General features: G+C 43.0%; 1 long non-coding RNA gene across 1 annotated transcript in view; it reads left to right on the top strand.

The window, feature by feature from the left end:
* Positions 1 to 20563, top strand: part of LOC311514922 — an 84004-nt gene that overhangs the window by 39827 nt on the left and 23614 nt on the right. Inside the window, exon 2 of the long non-coding RNA XR_014709977.1 lies at positions 8430 to 8537. This is a non-coding gene — a long non-coding RNA (uncharacterized lncRNA). The remainder of the gene's footprint in view (positions 1 to 8429; positions 8538 to 20563) is intronic.

Genomic DNA, 20563 nt, shown 5'->3' with positions numbered 1-20563 from the left:
GGAGCTCCAGTTGTGACCATGCATAGTGAAACATCACCAGTGGCAGCAACATGTCAAATGTGCTTTTATTGTCCTGCCAAAACAGGTCAATTTGTTACTGGTGTGTGACAGTTTAATCAGTCCTATCCTGCTGTCCATGCCTGTCCTTCACTTGTGACATCTAATCTAAGGTGAGCAAAACACAATAAGAAATGGCCTACCTCAAAACAACTTTTCAAACTATATTTGCTGCTTACTCTTCCAAATATAGAAATGACCACATATCAATAAGATGGGGCTAAATCCTGTGTCTGGGCTTCATTTACAGCCCAAATCCTCAGCTGTGAAGTGATTGTTGCAGGGAAAACTGTGTTGTTAGCCTAGCTACCTCCCCAAAATGCTTTTCAGGACTTCTGTGTACTGAGCCATAGGAAATGTGTTTCCTCCTGCTCTCAGAGCAAGAGAGCAGTGGGGGTGGCTGTGTGGTGACTGTATGGATTCTTCTGGGCTGTTAGGAATGTTGGCCCCATTATTTTAGGTGCTGTACCAACACCAAAGAAGGCAGGGTCCCTGTCCCAAAGAGCTTAAAACCTAAAGGCCAAATTGATGAGACGACCTGTGTGAGTGTCTGGGATGTAGAGAGGGGAGGAGAGGTGAGGTCAGAATCTGAACCCTGATCCAAATTTCACTATGGACCGTTGTTCTAGGGTGAGATGAACAAACAATCCCTGATCTGAACAACCCTGAACTTTGGGTGGTCAAAATTTGAAACCAGATTTGGATTTACAGCTCTGCCCTGTTTCTAATTTATGTCACTGTATAGTAACAATTTAAGCGGAGAAGGGAGAGAGTAGGTACCATGTCTAGCTAGGACCATGAAAGAATGAGGCCACATTTTTGGTCTTGGTGTTTATGTACTTAAGGTGTAGTGGTAGTTGTTACGAGCTGCATAAAGGAAGCCATATGCAGTGCTCAAGAAGTAGTAGTTTTATTGGTTCTTCAAATCCCAGAAACTATACTCCATACTCCTGAGCACCACCTACTGGCACTGTATCTGAAACCTGTTAAATAACTGTTTACATCTATGCAGACATGCAGCACTCCTGTAACAGCCACATCCTGAAAGCATGTTAAAACAATGTTAAATGGAGGCTTTTGCTTAAAGGGAAAGTTAAAATGGAAAGAAAAGTTGCCAACTGGCGTGCTGGGAGGAGCTGTTCATTGTAGCTCACATCTGGCTGACCAGCAGCCCCATTCTGGGAAGTCAGAGAGTGGGTGGGGATAGGAAAGTTGGATCTGGGAAGGAAGAAAGGGAGTGAGACACAGGGGTTGGGACTTCCTCCTTTTCTGTGTCAGCTATTGGACAGTCAGAGAAACCCAGTCCAAAGGAGGAGGTCAGGGCAAAAGAAGATTTAGAACAGCTCTGTACAGAAAGGAAAGCCGGGCTGGGGAAGCTAAGGAAGTTACTATATACAAATGTTTGTCTCTTCTCAGGCAATTTTTTGTGCCCATATATCCCACTCCTCCATCTAGAAGGCAACATGTGAAACATGGACCTTGGTAAAGAGATGTTATTTCTCTGAGATAATTTCAAAGCTTTGCTCAATAACAAACTTGAGGAGTCTCACAGGGGAAGAGAAGTGCATCAAAGGTTAACGGCGAGTGCTTGGAGTCACCTCAGATGTGCAAATTGTGTTGTCATCTTTGGTGAAATCCCAGGAGAGATGGAAACAGCAACTAGGAAGAAGTTCACAGAAAGTAATTAGAAGCTGTTGCAGAATGTCAGAGGACAGCTTGGACTGAAAAAGAAAATTGTAGCACAGATACACTACCTGAAGTTTCAGTTAGTCTTTGCTTGGGAGTAAAGGCCTTAGAGTTCTCTGTCTCTGAAACCATAAAAAAACTAGGAGTACTTGTGGCACCTTAGAGACTAACAAATTTATTTGGGCTTAAGCTTTCGTGGGCTAAAACCCACTTCATCGGATGCATGCAGTGGAAGATACAGTAGGAAGATATATATACACAGAGAACATGAAAAAATGGGTGTTGCTATACCAACTGTAACGAGACTAATCAATTAAGGTGGGCTATTATCAGCAAGAGAAAAAAAACTTTTGTAGTGATAATCAGAATGGCCCATTTCAAACAGTTGACAAGAAGGTGTGAGTAACAGTAGGGGAAAAATTAGCATGGTGAAATAGTTTTTACTTTGTGTAATGACACATCCACTCCCAGTCTTTATTCAAGCCTAATTTAATGGTGTCCAGTTTGCAAATTAATTCCAATTCTGCAGTTTCCCATTGGAGTCTGTTTTTGAAGTTTTTTTGTTGGAGAATTGTGACTTTTAGGTCTGAAATTGAGTGACCAGGGAGGTTAATGTGTTCTCCAACTGGTTTTTGAATGTTATAATTCTTGACGTCTGATTTGTGTCCATTTATTCATTTGCGTAGAGATTGTTCAGTTTGGCCAATGTACATGGCAGAGGGGCATTGCTGGCACGTGATGGCATATATCACATTGGTAAATGTGCAGGTGAACGAGATTCTGATGGTGTGGCTGATGTGATTAGGTCCTATTATGATATCCCTTGAATAGATATGTGGACAGAGTTGGCAATGGACTTTGTTGCAAGGATAGGTTCCTGGGTTAGTGTTTTGTTGTGTGGTGTGTGGTTGCTGGTGAGTAAAGCTGATAATAGCCCATCTTAATTGATTAGTCTCGTTACAGTGGTATGGCAACACCCATTTTTTCATGTTCTCTGTGTATATATATCTTCCTACTGTATTTTCCACTGCATGCATCCGATGAAGTGGGTTTTAGCCCACGAAAGCTTAAGCCCAAATAAATTTGTTAGTCTCTAAGGTGCCACAAGTCCTCCTTGTTTTTTTGCTGATACAGCTACCACTCTGAAACCTCTTTTCACACTTCTGTGCTTCTTCCTCTGAAATCCAGAAAGATGGCGTAATTTCCGTTTACTTGGGGATTTCTACCTTCCTAGTTACTGGTATCTGAGCCCCTTCTTTCCAGCTGGAGGGTTGAGATGGGTGAATAGGCTGAATCACCCCCCATTCTAATCCACCCACACCAACCAGGGCTTGCATATTTCAGATTCCCAAATGTGTATCTAAACGTTACCTTTGTCCACCTCGGTGAGTAGTATTGAGACTTATAGCTTATTGGTGGGCTAGTCTCGAGAGGCTAGTTCTTTTATTTTCATGTAGTGATAGAATACAATAAATCCAAGGAACTTTTTTTTTTTTTTTTTTAAATTTCAAGTTACTCTGTTATTTTCTTAGCTAACATAGAATGCACACCTGAGAGATCAGGAACTTTCAGTCATTGTTCAAAATAAGGAGACATCTCTCAGTCAGACAACCATGGAACTTCTTCTTTTCCACTTGATTAGCAGCAATAAAAGTTATTTGATCTTCCCTGGGTGGTTTCTATAAGTGCTCTAGTTTATGTTCCTCCTTCACTGGACAAAAAAAGATAAATGTTGTTAATCTGTAGGATACAAGGACACAACATGAATATAAACTAAGAAACATCCCATTTGATTAGGATTTTTGAGCTGTGTCTTTTGGAGTGCAATTCACAACACTGGTGCAACATTCACATAGCCACAGGCTTTGTGTAGATGACAATGAAGGGTTGGTGCATGCAGGCCATGGCTGCCACTTCTACTCTATGGCCCATGGGCTGTCGTAGTGTTGGATCATATTAAAGAAGTTCTGTATTAAAATCACAAATGAGTTTGATTCCCCATAGTTTCAATTCCAGGGTATTACTAATTAAGAGGTCTCTTGGTTTTTGGTACTGTTTCTCTCCCTCTATGTGTGAAACTTGCAAGCTGCTAATTGCGTTAGTACATTCTAAGACAGAGTCTGTTCTCAAAGCAATTCACACAGAGAGACTCAAAGCAATACTCTGTAACAACAGAAACAGCACCCAGAGACTCCCTGCCCTTTTGTTGTATGGTGATTAAAATAGAGATAGAGGATGTATGTGGATGGATGCTTGGTGTGGATAATGACTGAATGATCAGGGAGGTGCCAGCCTAAGAATCCAGTGTCTATCGGCTGAAGAAGGCGTCAAGTGGAAATAACCAGAGGACCCCCGGGGGGCAGACTGGAATCCACCCAACAGCCTCAAGAATGGGAGAACCAAAGAACAAGATAACATCTGGCAGCACGGAGCTGTCAGAAATGTGCCATCTGCTGATTGATTCAGCAACAGCATGATGAAGCAATTCCCATAGACTGGCATAAGAAGAAACTCCTATAAAAATGGACTCTAGAAAGTGAAAACTTTGGGTCTGATTCTGCAAACCAACTTCTAGGAGCATCAGATGAGCATCTGACAAGGCCCTCCTCATGTCCAGGCCACCTGGCCAGTGGCTTGGCATGAGCAACTCTAAGGCTGGTAACTATGATAACTACCTTGCAGAACCTGTGTGTGTATGAATGAATGTGTGAATAAATATGAGATTGAATGGAATGTTATAGCTATAACTAACTGCTTACTATGATTCTTTCTATATTCACAATAAATGTGGTATTTTGCCTTTTCCCCTTTAATATGATCCTGCTGGTTTTTATTTTATTGGTATAACAGTAGTAAATGGGGAGTCTTCACATTCCCATAAACTAGCATAGTGCCAGGGGATCTATACAATTGGTAGAGCCAATGGTCATGTCACTCCTACTCTCCTGCCCCCGATGTATCAAGGTCATTCCTGGGATAGGCCAGGGGAGAAGTTTGCCAGAGAAAAATGCCAGCTCCTCTGTCTGCGGAGTTGTGCTTTGCAGCTTGTGTGCCAGCAGGGGGATTTGTGTGTGTCAGGATGTAGCCCTCGAGGCTCTGATCCGTAGCCCAGCACCTGCCTGGGCAGCTGCGTCGCTCCAGGATGGGCATGGGAAAGGAATTCCCCCACGGTAGGCTGTGAAGTGGCTGTGGAACACCTCCTCTCCAGTGCACTGCCTCTGTGAAGGGTGGGGAAATGGTGAGAATATTCTGTTCCTCCCTCTCCTCTCTGCCCCCAGCCTTTATCTGTCTCCTTTGTTACAGCTTTCAGGAAGCTCTGCACAGAGGTCTCTGTTGCCCAGATGTGGTGTTGTCATATCTGGGATTGCTGTTTTTCTTAAGCAGGAGGCAATCTTGGACAGCGTATTGGACCGGGAGTCAGGAGACCTGGGCTCCATTGACAGTTCTGTGCCTGAACCGGCTGTGTGACCTTGAGCACCTCGACCTCGGTTTCCCCTTCTATCCTTTGTGTCTTGCCAGTTTAGAGTGGTAAGCTCGTTAGGACAGAGATTCTCTTACTATGTTTGTATAGCTGCAAGCCCTAATTTTGCTTGGAGGTTCCAGGGACCACTGAAATACAAATAATACTTAATTGAGGAAAACAGCTACAAACTACAGACCCAAACAAACAAGCTGCCACAGTTTGTGTCTTGGGTTTGTCTCCCTGTTTACCAAGGACCACACCCTGCCGGGTTCTGCATACAGCACACAGAAACAGCAAGTGACTGAATAGAGGAAGAGATGGCCCCATAGTTAGGGCACTAGGTGGGGGCTTAGGAGATCGGGCTCAGTTTCCTGCTCAGGCAGAAACTGCCTGTGTGGCCTTGAGCAAGTCCCATACTCTCTCTGTGCGTCAGTTTTCCATCCGTACAATGGGGCGCTGCCCTCCCACCCGGGGATGTTTTGAGGATGAATACACTAAAGATTGTGAGATGCTTGCATGCTGCAGTATAGGGGCTCTGTAAGTACCTAAGACAATTCTACACAGACTAATACTCTGTGCCATCTCAGTACAAAAGATGTGCACCCCCTAATTCAGTGTCCGTGTCCCCCACCGTGTTAATGGTTCTACACTGGTTCTGCCATCAGGGGCCGTCCGTGTCCTTGTAAAAGTAGACAGGACCTTCCACCCAGGGAGTAAAATCTCTGCCTCTTGTTTGTCAAAGCACCACATCAAAATTTAATATTGTAAATTGAAAATGACGTTATCTCCATGTACTTCTATAACAGGGGAAGCTATCTTAGAATGAGATTTCTCTTCATGAAAAATCAGCCCTCCTGATTAATCTGGTATTGACATTTAGACATCATGATGCCCCTTTAGGAATCTGTGATGTTTTTAGGCAATTTCATATTGTTTAATTTACATTTATTTTTAGCAATAGGAAGGCAACTGCTTTTTTCTAAACAAGGATCCAAAACAAAACAAAAAAATCATTCATCCATTCTGATGGTAGCTGATCTTTCTATTTTCATTATACTTTTATGAGATGAGCTTATTAAAATATGAAAATAAAGCCAAGCCAATCCACCATGTCAAATAAAATGCACCACTGCTTTTTTACTCTCCATACAGAGAAGTTTTTGCATCATGGTACCTGGCTTTTTAAATTAAATGTCAAATACCATTTTGGCCCCCTAGAGACTTGAGCTTTGGGGCAAAGTTCAGACTTGTTGAGTACAGACTTATATTTATCTTAATGCTTATTATATATCTAATTACTGTAACTGTAAAATGAATAAATATTGGATTTTAATTTTGTACTGTTCAGGTCTAGACTGAAAGGAATTTCACTTCTTAGTGCAGCCCTTAGGAGAGCAACAGAGGTCATATATATATTAAGGGGAGTGTTCAGCTAAAAATATAAATGTCTTCTATGGAACCAAAAGACTACGGAATCGCTCTTCCTCTCAGGTACTTCTATGCCCCCCATCATCCTAGTCTGTGAGCATCTGACAATCTTTAATATAGTTATCCTCACCCCTGTGAGCCATGGAAATGCTATTACCTTCATTTTATCAATGGGGAATGAAGGCACAGACAGATGAAATGATTTGCCCAAGGTCCAGAGGTGAAAGTAAGCCAGTATGGTCCGGTACAGCGTACCGGCAAGAGCCAGTGTGCCGTGCCAGACCGGACCGGCTTCCCCAGGCTGGCGCTTTAAAGGACCTGGGGGTCCCCACAGCGGCCGGAACCCCTGGCCCTTTAAAGCACCGCCCGAGCCCCGCTGCCCGAGCTCCTGGGGTAGCAGCGGCAGGGCTCCAGTGACGCTTTAAAGGGCCAGGGGCTCCGGCTGCTGCCGGGAGCCCTGGGCCCTTTAAAGCGCCCCCCAAGCCCCGCTGCCGGAGCCCCGGGGTAGCAGCAGCAGGGCTCCGGTGGTGATTTAAAGGGCCCAGAGCAGGGCTGGTAGCTCTGGGGGTGATTTAAAGGCCCCAGGGCTCCCAGCCGCAGCTGGAGCCCTGGGGCCTTTAAATCTTGATTTAAAGGGCCTGGCCCCGCCTCTTCTGGTTGAGGCCATGCCTTTTCCGGTCAAGGCCACACCCCCCTGCTCAGGACTCCTGAGTACCGGTAAATCCTTTCACCCCTGCCAAGGTCACACAGGAAGTCTTGGCGGGGCAGCAAGGACTTGAGTCCTGATCCATCTTTCCTCTCTGTTTGACATGATTGTCTCCTGCTAGGAACTGGATTGTGGGTGGTGTATTTATGCCAATGAACTTGGTGCTCAGTTATTTTTTTGGAAAAAATAATAGTTTTGGTCCCACCTCAGTTTTCTTTCAGTCTGTGACTTGACTTGACCAAGGACATCCAGTAAGTCAGAGAGGGAAGTGCAGTTATATTGCTCGTCCACGGTCACACAGAGCTGGGAATTGAGACTGGGAATTGTGACTTAGTCTGCTGTTCTAGCCACCTGATTCCACCCTGTCCTTTTAAGTCTGTTGGAAGATTTTAATTGGAACAGTCCATTCTAGGGCAAGAGCCTCATCTGGTGTAAATTGGCTTAGCTCAATTAGCTTTTATGAAGCTATGCTGAGTTACACCAGCTGAGGATCTCAGTCCCAATGCCTAAACCCAGAACCTCATTTTATAGTTTGCATCTACCCCTGCCAAAGGACTCATTGAATCCTGCAAACTAATATTTATTTTTAAGGTTTAAAGTCAAGGAGGTCATTATTGGCTAATACCTCTTGGAGAAAACAGAATGACATTATTCTGGCAATATCAATCTTAATGTGATGTGCTGTAATTTATTGTGTCAAGGACAGTATATTTCTAATATGTTAACTTTAAATAGCCACTTAATGCAATTAGTGCTGTGTTGCTAATATAGTGAACACTTTTTTTGGTAATTATATCATCTCTAATACAATACAGATAATGGGTTATTAATGCAGTAATTTGTTAGCATCAAGTAAAGCAGCAGCAGAGCAATAAACCTGGCTTTAATTGCTGCAATGTAGCATTCCAGTGCATTTAGGTTTTTTACACTGCGATTCAATAAGTTCCTTACACTGAGACTACAAGCTACTGCTTTGTTCTGCCTAACCTGATAAAAAGATAGGCTTCAGCACCCTTTTGGTGATCTTGATGTCCCCCTGCCAGTAATGTGGGTTGATAATTTTCTCTGTTCCCCACTTCCCCTTAACAGGATGCACCAGGTCTCCCTCTAACTGATGAAGATTCCTGTCTGCGAGAATGGTCGTTAAATGCCTTCAGTTCAAGGCCGCCGTAGACTGTCTCTTTCAACTAATATGAGGTACCAAAATAGTGAAATGTAATGAGATAGAACAACCACATGGATTGTCTAGAAAAAAGTACCTAAGAGGATAGTTAAGGTGAAGTGTCAATCACTTTGTTTGCAGCTTGTAAGCTTCCATCATCATGTGACACTATGGAATGACAAGAACATACCTTGTGCCAGGGACTCACATTTATACCTTTGGTTTAACAGGTAGGCGGAAAAGTAGCGTTGAAGGTTGTGGAATCCTTTGTTAGGGTCCCAGAATATAGCTTGTGGTCTTGTATTTTTTTCTATTAATATACCAATTTGAAACAATGTTTTATTTTATTTTTGCATCAAACGGAACAGGGAGTTTAGATGAGTTTGGATGCATTTTAACTTGGCCAGGCAAATGAAATGTCACCAAATTCCTGAGAGAGTTATCTTCGAGGAATGCAATTGTGACCCCCCCTTTCTTTTTTACCTTTGTGGATCATGTTTTAGATGAAAATTTCATCAGGCAAAATACCTGTTCATTTTCTAGTCCATCCAGCAAAATGAGGTCTACTCATGACACAGTTATATAGGCCAGCTGCCTGGTTTGTTCAGGCTACTTTGCACTACTTAGTGATGTGGCGAAAGAGAAAGGCAGGTCTGCAGTTGCTTTGTCACCAGAGTGGCATAAAGCAGTTGGATTGTACTAGAGAATGCAGCCCAATAACTATGAGCCTGAGTTCAATGGTAGTCTTGCCTGAGTAAGAACTGAATGACCAGGTCCAGACTGTTGCTTCATTCACTGACAGAAAAAAAGAGAACCCCCTCTGATTTTTTTGTGCATGTTCCAGAATGATAATTCAGTGTAGTAAGTGAGATGTGGAAGCCTCTAACCACTTACCAAGCTATCATCTGAGGTGCTCATGCTATGACATCCCATTTCTGTTATGAACAGAAGGGGTCTGGCTGCAAAGAATTCTGAATGAGGGGTCTTTGGCCTAGGAACTTGTTTCTCTCCTTAGTCCATTGGAGTTCATATCTAGTGATGTTTGAGAGATATCGCAAGACCAATCTGTCTTCCCAAGTTCTTATAGAAATGGGAGACTGAGTGGCTGGGGATGGAAGTCTGGGATGGGATTTTTTTCCATGTTTGGTCATGCTGTTTGTTTTGTTAGGATCAGGGAAGAGGCTTCAGCTGTAGGAACAGCATGGGAGGAAACATGGGAGTGCTTGTGAGAGGTGTTTATACAAAAGAGGAGTGAGGGAGTGGAGTTAACAGTGCACAGGTCACAAGCGGGGAGTAGCCAGTGTTGACAAGACAAGAACATTGTAAGGCCATGGAGGTCAAAAATAAAATGTGGAGCCATGTAAATGTATCATTGATCTGACATTTCTTTTGTAAAATGTTGGTTGTGCCACTTTGCAATGCCATTTAAAATCTGCAATACTACAGGTTTGGAGTTTCAAATACCTAGCAATAATAACAATAACAGATTGAATTTCTAAAGTGCCTTCCATGCAGAAGGATCCCAAAACGTTTGCGGTGCCTCACTGGGTTGGCAGTCGTTTGACTAATGGCACTGTCAGTTTCTCCGATGTAACCAAAATGAGAGTGAGTGACTCAGATGATGTTTCAGATTCCCTCAAAATAGGCATCACCTCCAGGGATAATGAAGTATCAGGGACAGGGTTAGACAAGCTCATAACCAGTCTCATAAAGGGGTTACTTTAAATGAGAACGTGGAGCTCCCCATGGCAAATGCTACACACCTGCGTCCTCAAAATGAACCTTATAATTGAATTTTCGGCTCTTCTCAGCTCCTTTTTGAATCTTTCCCCATCTCTGAGTTGTAGCTGTGGCCCCGGTCTCAATGTGAGCCATCTGTTCCATTTCTAACATTAACATCCTGCATCATACCGTGTATGATGCCCAGAAAAAGCTATAAGATCACTTTGTCCTGGGAGCAAACCTTACATTTCAACAAAAGGTTCATCTGTCACTTAAAACCGACACCATCCCACACACACATACACACCTACCACATTAGAATATTTATTAATAATCAAGCCTTCATGTGTTTGACAAGCCAAACAAAATTAACAAATCTATGTGACGCGTTCTAAAGAAGCTGAGAGAGAGGGTCAACGTTACTTCTAAGAATTACGGTGCTCACGGTAGTCCATTGTAGCAAGCAATGCATTTTTCAAAATAAGTATTTTATTTTGATTTAACTCCTGGTGTACCCTGTAATGTAGCGCCAGGCTCCAAACCGAGTGGCACCCGAGAGAGATAGGTTCACTACATGCTAAGCCATTTCAGAGACATTGTAGGCACTGATGTGGTACCTAAAACCATATTGATCACATTGTGCCTAGTGCGTAGCATGTAAAGGATTAAAATTGTGGCCCTGGGTCCTCAATGTAGGCTCTCTGGGCCAAGGACCATGTCTTATTTTGGCTTTGCCTGTTGTGGGTGCTGCGGTAAACATATATATAACCGCACAGACGCGCGCACGCACGTACACACAAAATACATTAAAAGAGCATGATTAAGGTCACAACGTCCAGCACTCAGGTTAGGAAATGTCAGAATAGAGGTTACCTGTGGAACCTTAATTTTGTCTCCTTGTGCATATACATTATAATGCGGTCTTTAATGACATGGTTGCTTACGGCTGTACTCTTGGAACTAAGGCACCAAGAGATTAAGGTCAAAAGCATCCGCTAAGTTTGGTTGCCCACTTTGAGATGCCCAGGACCTGATTTTTCAGAGTACTTAGCATTACACAGCACTTTATATGTCCAAAGAACAGGTCCCATTGACTTCAGTTGTGGCTGTGAGTGCTCAGAACTCACTTTGGGCACCCAGAAAATGAGGGGCACACGGTTAGTGACCACCTGTGAAGAAAGTTAGGTTTAAGTGCCTTGCTTATCATCACACAGGAACTATATGTAAGAGGCAGAGCTAGAATCCAGTGAAGCATTCAACTGTCTAAACGATCAGACCCTCCTTTCTCTTCACTACCCACCTTCCAACTTCTGCAACAAATGAAGGCAGAAATCCTACAGACAAAAGCCTCCTTCACTACCCAACCCTGATTTATCTCCAGAGCAGGTCCCTCTTGTGCACTGCATGAGACAAGAGTTCTGTTGAAAAATTAGTCGGTGATCACATAATTAAAGACTGTATTATAATGTGTACACGTGAGGGAGCAGAATTAAGATTGCACAGGTGACCTTAATTCTGACATTTCCTAACTGCTGAGTTCTTGACTTTGCAACTTTAATGTTCTTTTAATGTAAATGTCGTGTGTAATTTACTAGGTTTTTAAAAGAAGCAACCTGAAAAAAACAGACACTCAATCATCTGGCATCATACTGACAGCCATGTGGATCATCATCAGGCCTGGAACTTCTAGATCTATCACAAACAGAGCTCAGTCACTTCAGCTAACAGAGTAACTGATTTCTGTAGGTCATTGCATCTGTGGACCAACCCAAGAGGGAGATGAGGTACACACTTTGTCAGTGGGTTTCACAAATATTTGCTGATAGCAGGGGAATGGTGAAACTCAGGAATCTCGGGTTCCATTCCAGGCTCTGGAGGACCGTGCGCTCTAGTGGCCAGATGGCTCTGCCAGTTTCCTCCAAGCTTGACCCCTTCTGCCCCATCCTCTCCAGCCTGTCCCTGTCTCAGTCCTATCCCGCACCCCTATGCTTCGGTCCAAGGCTACAGGGGTGGAGCTAGATTTTTCCCTGTAATAGCTGCTCCAGACTGGGGTAGGGCCAGGCACCAGAATGGAGAGCAAAGAGCCTGTATCTCATGAGCTCTCAGTGACCCCCCATGCTGGTGCCCAGGCGGCATGGAGGAAGAAGCATCTGATTCAAATGCAAAGAGGACAAAAGCTGGACCAGGAAGAAGGGAAAGGAGTAAATGGGACAAGGAATGTGGTGAGAGTGAGACTGGAGGGCAGGGGGAGAGAAACGGGGACAGGGTTAGGACTGGGAACCAGGGAGGAGAAGGGGGGGGAGAACTGGGAGCCAGTTGGCAGAGGAGGATGGAATAGTTAGATTGGATGAAGAACTGGAGATGGGGGCGGGGGAAGGCTGTGACTAGCTGAAGAAGACTGGGACTAAGAAGCAGTGTGGTGGGGACTGCGGGTCGGGGGGAGGGGAGAGAGAGCTGACCTTTTAGAGCGTAAGGGATTTGGCCTCTTCTGTTGTGGGTGCTGCAGTAAACATACCAACAGTGTACACTGAAAGTAGTGGGGTTGACAGAGACATGGATGGTGTGAGAGATGGGGCAGAGCCAAACCTTCAAGTCCCAACACCCTTCAGGTCTGAAAGTTCACCCCCTACTATACTGTTCCATGTTGAATCCAGAATCCAAAGGGCCTGTTTCTGGTTTTCTGAGACTCCAGTTTGAGCTGGCAGAAATTTACAAGAAAACCTTGGGAGATTTTGGTGTGCTAGATTCCAGATCTTTCTCTCTGCCCCATATATCTCTGTCTGTCTACCTTATTTTGTCTAGCTCTCCTTATAGTGTGCCGATCACTGAGACATCTGTGTTCTTAACCCTCACCCCCATCACTCCTGCTCTGATCCAGTTGCAAATCCAAATTTTTGCCTAACAATACAATTGTCAAAATGACACAGTGACTTAGGAGTCTAGGTCCAATTTTCGAAAGTTAAGTGGGAGTCTAAGTCCCATTGACACCTAAGTGCCGAAGTCTCTTTTGAAACTAGGACTTAGGCTCCCAAGCCACATACATGCTTTTGAAAGTGTTACCCCAAATCTGAAACACATCCAGATCTGAACACTATGTCGTTGGTCCATCTCCACTGAATGTAACAACCAATGTGTCTCCTCAGATTTAAGTGAGATTCATATTTATGCTGTACTATGTCCATGATTTTATAATTTATACCAGTTGGAGCTAGATTTTTCTCCTTAATTAAGAAATCATGTTGGCTGCCATTTTACAGAATGTGATTTACTCACCGAGAAAAGATAAAATGTATCACAACAAACTAGGGAAATGCAACCTAGATGGAGCTACTATAAGATGGATGCATAACTGGTTGGAAAACCGTTCCTAGAGGGTAGTTATCAGTGGTTCACAGCCATGCTGGAAGGGCATACTGAGTGGGATCCCACAGGATCAGTTCTGGGTCCAGTTCTGTTCAGTATCTTCATCAGTGATTTAGATAATGGCATAAAGAGTACATTTATAAAGTTTGCGGATGATAACAAGCTGGGAGGAGTTGCAAGTGCTTTGGAGGATAGGATTAAATTCAAAATGATCTGGACAAATGGAAGAAATGGTCTCAAGTAAATAGGATGAAATTATCAGTTGCACAGATACAAAATAGGAAATGACTGCCTAGGAAGGAATAATGCAGAAAGGGATCTGGGTGTCATAGTGGACCACAAGCTAAATATGAGTCAACAGTGTAACACTGTTGCAAAAAAAGCAAACATCATTCCGGGATGTAATGAGCAGGAATGTTGTAAGCAAGACACAAGAAGTAATTCTTCTGCTCCACTCCGGGCTGATTAGGCCTCAGCTGGAGTATTGTGTCCAGTTCTGGGCGCCACATTTCAGGAAAGATGTGGACAAATTGGAGAAAGTCCAGAGAAGAGCAACAAAAATGATTAAAGGTCTCAAAAACATGACCTATGAGGGAAGTTTGAAAAAACTGGGTTTGTTTAGTCTGGAAAAGAGAAGACTGAGAGGGGACAAGATAATAGTTTTTTCAAGTACATAAAAGGTTGTTACAAGGAGGAGGGAGAAAAATTGTTCTTTCTAACCTCTGAGGATAGGGCAAGAAGCAATGGGCTTAAATTGCAGCAAGGGCGGTTAGGTTGCACATTAGAAAAAACTTCCTAACTGTCAGGGTAGTTAAGCACTGGAATAAATTGCCTAGGGAGGTTGTGGAATCTCCATCACTGGAGATTTTTAAGAACAGGTTAGACAAACAACTGGTAGGGATGGTCTAGACCAGTGGTTCCCAAACTTGTTCCGCTGCTTGTGCAGGGAAAGCCCCTGGCGGGGCGGACCGGGTTGTTTACCTGCCGCGTCCACAGGTTCGGCCGATTGCGGCTCCCAGTGGCCGCGGTTCGCTACTCCAGGCCAATGGGAGCTGCGGGAAGCAGCGCGGGCTGAGGGACATACTGGCCGCCTCTTCCAGCAGCTCCCATTGGCCTGGAGCAGCGAACTGCGGCCACTGGGAGCTGTGATCGGCCGAACCTGCGGATGCAGCAGGCAAACAGGCCTGGCCCGCCAGGGGCTTTCCCTGCACAAGCCGTGGAACAAGTTTGGGAACCACTGGTCTAGGTAATACTTAGTTCTGCCTTGAGTGCAGGGGACTGGACTAGACCTCTCGAGGTCCCTTCCAGTTCTGTGACTCTATGATCATTATACAGAGCCCAGATTGACAGAGGGTTGAGACAGGGCTACCTCCATGACTGCTGTTTCCATTTAGATTGGAGTGACTGCATTTTTCCTGATGTACATCACCCCCTTCACAGAGTAGTTCCAGGGAAAAGAAACAGTTTTGTTCCAGTGTATCCACCAGTAGCCTTAGCTGCATGATAAACAGAAGGAAAAAGAAAACTTTGCTAGCTGGCAAAATAGGGAAGAGACATCAGGCATCTATTCACACTTCACTCCTACCACAGGTATGTTCCACAGTGTCTGCCAGGCCTGAGCGATGTGGAGCTACACATTAAGCTGAAGTTACGGGTTGTTTTTAGTGCCTCAAACCAAAAGGCTTTAACGAAGAAATACGCTGTGTCAAAATAAAGCCTTATTGGAATTTAAAAATAACTTACTTGTTACAGAACTGAACAAGACTGTCAAAATGCAATGGGACAGATCCTCAACTGGCATAATTTAATGTTGTGTGAAGATATGCTCTTATATATACAGTAGATCCCTTTTGCCATCTTCTGTAGCGCAGCACAAAATGCATGGATCTGAAAATTGCATATTTAAAGAAAGGGTGCCTTCTGGGGATGAGCTCCTGCCTCATAGGGACCCGCCAAAATGTGACAGTCGGGACATGCCTAGGGGTAGCTCAGTTATAGCAACTTGTCTTCAGAGCTCTGCATGGGGCTGGCCCAAGCTATCAAAGGGATCGCCTCACTCTGTGTGATCACGACTTCTCGTCACACCTGTGGTGTTCTGCTGGAACAATGGAACTGCCAGCTTCGAGAGTGAGACTTATGCATGTTGGAGACAGCTTTCCTGATGACTGACCCACTACTGCAAACTTCACTTCCATTAGAACACCCATGAGTCTCACTGCGTTCAGACTGAAATGTCAGAGCCATCCCTTTCTTCCTCCTAATTGATCTATTTCAAAGGGTTTGGTCCAAAGGAGCTAAAAGAGCATAATGCAATAATTGCTGCCTAAGAAACTTCTTCAAAATGTCTGCAAACTGATTAAAACTTTCATGTTATTTTCAAATCCCATCCAGAGACTTAGAAATACAATTAATATTTTGTAAAGTTAACAAAGGTAATTAAACCCATAGGAAACATCAGAAATGGGGGATAGTTGGAAAATAGGCAAAAGCTCACTGTGTTTATAGAATTACTGAGAGGAGTGGAAGAGGGATTACTGCAACAGACAGAACGCAAGGCCTCAATAATAATGATGATTAGATACCATGATGATGGCTGTGGTATAAGAACCTAAAAATAATAGACCATTTTTTTGTTCTATGTTCATACAGCACCTAGCACAATGGGGGCCTGATTAATGATTAGGGTTCCTATGTGCTATGGAAATGCAAATAATTAATTATAACAAGAACAGAGGTTGTGAAATTTTTGGTGCACTTGAACCCATCTCTGATTTAATCTATATTCTCTCTCTCTCTCTTCCATACATTAAAATATAGACAAGTAACTACTTCAAACCACAGTTCCTGGTCCAGGCACTTGATGCAATATAAACAGTCCATGGTTCAAGTACTGCCCCACATGGAGACAGAGATCTGTCTGTGTACAGAGAGCTCCTTGCAGGATCTGGGCCCCCCACATATTATAAACAAATAATAATTAACCCTAAATAAATTAATCAGATGTGGTTTGGGACCAAGATGTCATTAACCTCAGCTGTCAATTACCAGATGATGAACACTTGGTATAGCATGGATGCAGGCAGCTGATTGACAGATAAGTCTAGTACATCCAGGCAAGGACATTCAGTCTTCTTGAGGAATTCTGGTTGTTGGAGGTTGCAGGAAGAGTTTTCTGAATATTATTGGTTACGAAGAGAGTCTACTGGCTAACGAAAAACAGCCCTTTCTCAGAATAAATATATTTTGGACCAAGAGGAGGGAACTTGAAATAAAATAGCATCCATCCATCCACCCAAGCATTTATAAAAGGAAACCCAGTGAGGGCTGGTCTGTACAGTTTCATGTACCTATGCCACTGTGTTGGTTAGTGGTGTGATATTTTTACTGAAATAGTTATACCACTGTATCTGAATCCACATTAGGGGGTAAAGCAGACATGCCAAACCCATGGAAAAAACGCAGAAATAGGGCTTGTTTTTGGCTTAATTGGCTTCTGAGTTGCTTGTTGGCTAGTTTTTGGCTTGTTGCTTGTTTGGCTTGTTGCTTCTTTTTTTTGATCAGCTCCCAGCAAGCAGGGGTAAGTGGGTGCAAGCAGGGGCAAGGGGAGCAAGCAGGCGCAAGGCGGGGAGAGAGTCAGGGATGCACAGCGGGCCCACCACAGTCCCAGACTGCATGCTGGGGGGATCTAGTCACATAGAATGTGGGGGTTCTTAAGGATTGGCTTGTTTTGGCCTTGTTTTGAAATGGGATTAGCTTGATTTCTGGCTTATTGTGAAAGCTGGGGTGTTTATTTACCTCGTGAAAGTTGGCAACTGTGGGGTAGAGCTAAGTGAAATTCAGAATTTCCATCCTGCAAGAAATTTCAACATTTGCTGAAATTTCTAATTTGCAGAATGGAAATGGTGAAACATCTCTATTTAGAAACATTGAGCTATTTCATTTCAATATTTTTGATCTAAACAAAAGTAAAATTGAAAAGTTGTTTTGATTTATTGAACTGACCTGATGCACTTAGTTTTGACTCCATTCTATATTGAACTGCATTTTTGCAGTGACACATTGCCCCATGGGTGCTGTAGTTTGAGATTCTCATGTAAACTTTACCCCAGTGGGCCAGGTTCCCTGGCTGCATTATATCTCCCAGGTTGTACCTGGAGTCACGTGACTCCTAGGATTCACCACACTGCTCACTCAGAGGAAAATCCACATTGAATTATGGGAGATGTATCCTCCAGGGATCCTGGCCCATATACAAGAATAGGGGCCCAAACTAGCACTCCCATAAGGCAATGATTTTACTATACTGTGAGTGTGGGTACCATCACCACTAACCATTCCGGTCAGTCTTTCTCTAGCCCAATGAATCTTTAGTGATACAAAGTGGAACAGCTCCAACAGCAGACAGTGAAAGACATTCAATGCAGAACAGCCAGTAGCCTTGTGTTTAGGGCACTTCCCTGATGTATAGAAGACCTGGATTCAAATCCCTGCTTCAGGCAGTTTATCCTGGACCTGAGAAACCTTCCTGGTGAAGGTTTTGTAAAAACTGGCTCTTTCCCATGAATGCTTTCAGTGACCAACCAGCATTTTATGACAAAAAAAAAAGTGTAATTGGAAAAGTCTTGAACAGCTTTAATTAATATCAGTCAATGTCTATTAAAACACATCATTTTGCAGAGAAAGACACACTAGCTTTTAACAAGTGAACGGTATTAACTCCTTGATATTTAACAATTTTATCAAAAAGGTGAATAACGTTTTGTTTGATCAAAATATTCAGGCTGGCGTTTAAAGAGATCATGAGACATGAAGCATGGCAATAATGTGAATCTCAGGTTTTTAAGCAAAAAAACTTGACTGGTTTTAGTGTGTTCTGTGCACCTATTATCTGAAAAGAGTAATCAAATTATGATTTGTTTAGTTTTAATATTCCATAGCACTGACTGGAGGAATTAAGGTACAATGAATATATATTTAACTGTCTAGAAAAAAAATAAAAAATACATTTAAACAATGTGATGGTACCATAGTAGCTCTGAAATAGCTTTTACCTGGCAAAAGTACTGACAACTAATTGGCATTAACTAACTTAGCTACCATAATTGTAATCTAGGGAAATCACTACACGAGAACTAAATTTCTAATGATATGCCCCATAAAATTTCTTAATGAAGCTTACTGTTAAATCATCTTTTGGAATATTCTTTTTTTTCCTGAAAAACGAAATAGTTTAGAATAATAGAAAACCCTTCTCACAAATTACATCCTGTATGTCCATCTTTCTGTAGAAGTGGCTTAGCAATATAAGGACTGGCACTTGGCAGGTCGAACTTCAGCAGGGCCATTTGAGCAATGGTCTCAAGTTGCAGTGGGGGAGGTCTAGGTTGGATATTAGGAAAAACTTTTTTCACTAGGAGGGTGGTGAAGCACTGGAATGGCTTACCTAGAGAGGTGGTGGAATCTCTATCCTTAGAGGTTTTTAAGGCCTGGCTTGACAAAGCCCTGGCTGGGATAATATAGTTGGTGTTGGTCCTGCTTTGAGCAGGGGGTTGGACTAGATGACCTACTTAGGTCTCTTCCAACCCTAATCTCCTATGGTTCTATAAGGAAGTAGTGAGACCATTAACCTTGGGATTCAAGAGACCCAGGTTGAATTCCCTGATCCATCACAGACTTCCTAAGTGACCTTGAACTAGTTGCTTAGTCTCTCTGTGCCAGAGTTCCCCATCTGTAAAATGGGGATCTTTTGTCAGACACAGCAAAACAAGTTGATTTGTTCGACAACAGGGGGAAGACAAAGTATACGTGGCTATCAATGTCCCAAAAGCAACCGTCAGAGTAGATGGAGAAACACTAGAAGAAGTAAGTCATTTTACCTATCCAGGGAATGAGATGTCACACAACGAATACCAAAAGCATCAAACAACTTTCATACATTTGAGAAGATTTGGCAAAGTGGCATGACTGGCACTGATACAAAACCACAATCTGTTAACATTGGCATCATGTCGGTCCTCCATTATGGATAAGAGTCATGGAAATCTGCAACAGAAATTGATAAGAAAATCAGTTCATTCCAAAGTAAATGCCTGCAGAAGATCTTTAGAATCCATTGGAAAGAATTTCTTGCAACATCAGAATTCTAAGGAGAACAAACTAAAGCAACAAACACGGATAGAAGAAAACAATGGACTTATTTAGGACATGCCTTAAGGATGGCACCAACACTACTTCCATGTCAAGGGATAACATGGATGCAACCCAGAGAAACACTACACAGAACAATAGAGAAAGAAGCCAAATCCATCAACATGACACTCAGAAGCCTGAACAGACCAGCACAAGACTGAAGTAAACGGTGGAAACTGCTGGATGCCCTGTGCACCTGAGGGGGGCGGGAGCGGGGGTGGAATAAAGAAAGTTCCCGACCTCACAGTGATGTTGTGAGGTAAATTAAAGATTGTATCACACTCAGGTACTTTGTTAATCAGGACCTTATCGCTACTTAAGGTAGATAGACATCTTTCCGAGAAGAATGGTTTTGTAGTTTTCTTACGTTATGTATAACTGATGATTCCTTCTCCTTTCCCCACCTCCTTTCCTCTTTCTTGACATAGTGTTTTATAGTGGTTAGACTTATTGAGCAGGGAGACTTGTGGATTTGGTTTTCAGCTTTTTGCTTATCTACCTTACGGAAGTCTTGTGAGAATTAGTTCATGTTTATAAAAGTACTTTGAGCTCCTCACATGAAAGGTGTATATATGTGTGCAAAGTAATATTTTTCTTGAAAGAATTCTGCTTGTACAGGTACATTTCCAAGGATATGGAATAATCTGTCATAATGCCTTTGTATAATCAACTGGCACTGTGCAATTCAGGAATATGAATCTGTGAGCTAAGGGTTCTGGTGCAACTGGACAAGCTATTTGTAGTGAATAATTTATTTGTTGAGTTTTTAGCCCTTTTTCTAGTTGTT

Source organism: Lepidochelys olivacea (assembly GCF_965140295.1).
Source record: "Lepidochelys olivacea isolate rLepOli2 genome assembly, chromosome: 1".
In the NCBI taxonomy this organism is placed as follows: Eukaryota; Metazoa; Chordata; order Testudines; family Cheloniidae; genus Lepidochelys; species Lepidochelys olivacea.
This window is presented reverse-complemented; position numbering and strand designations above follow the sequence as displayed.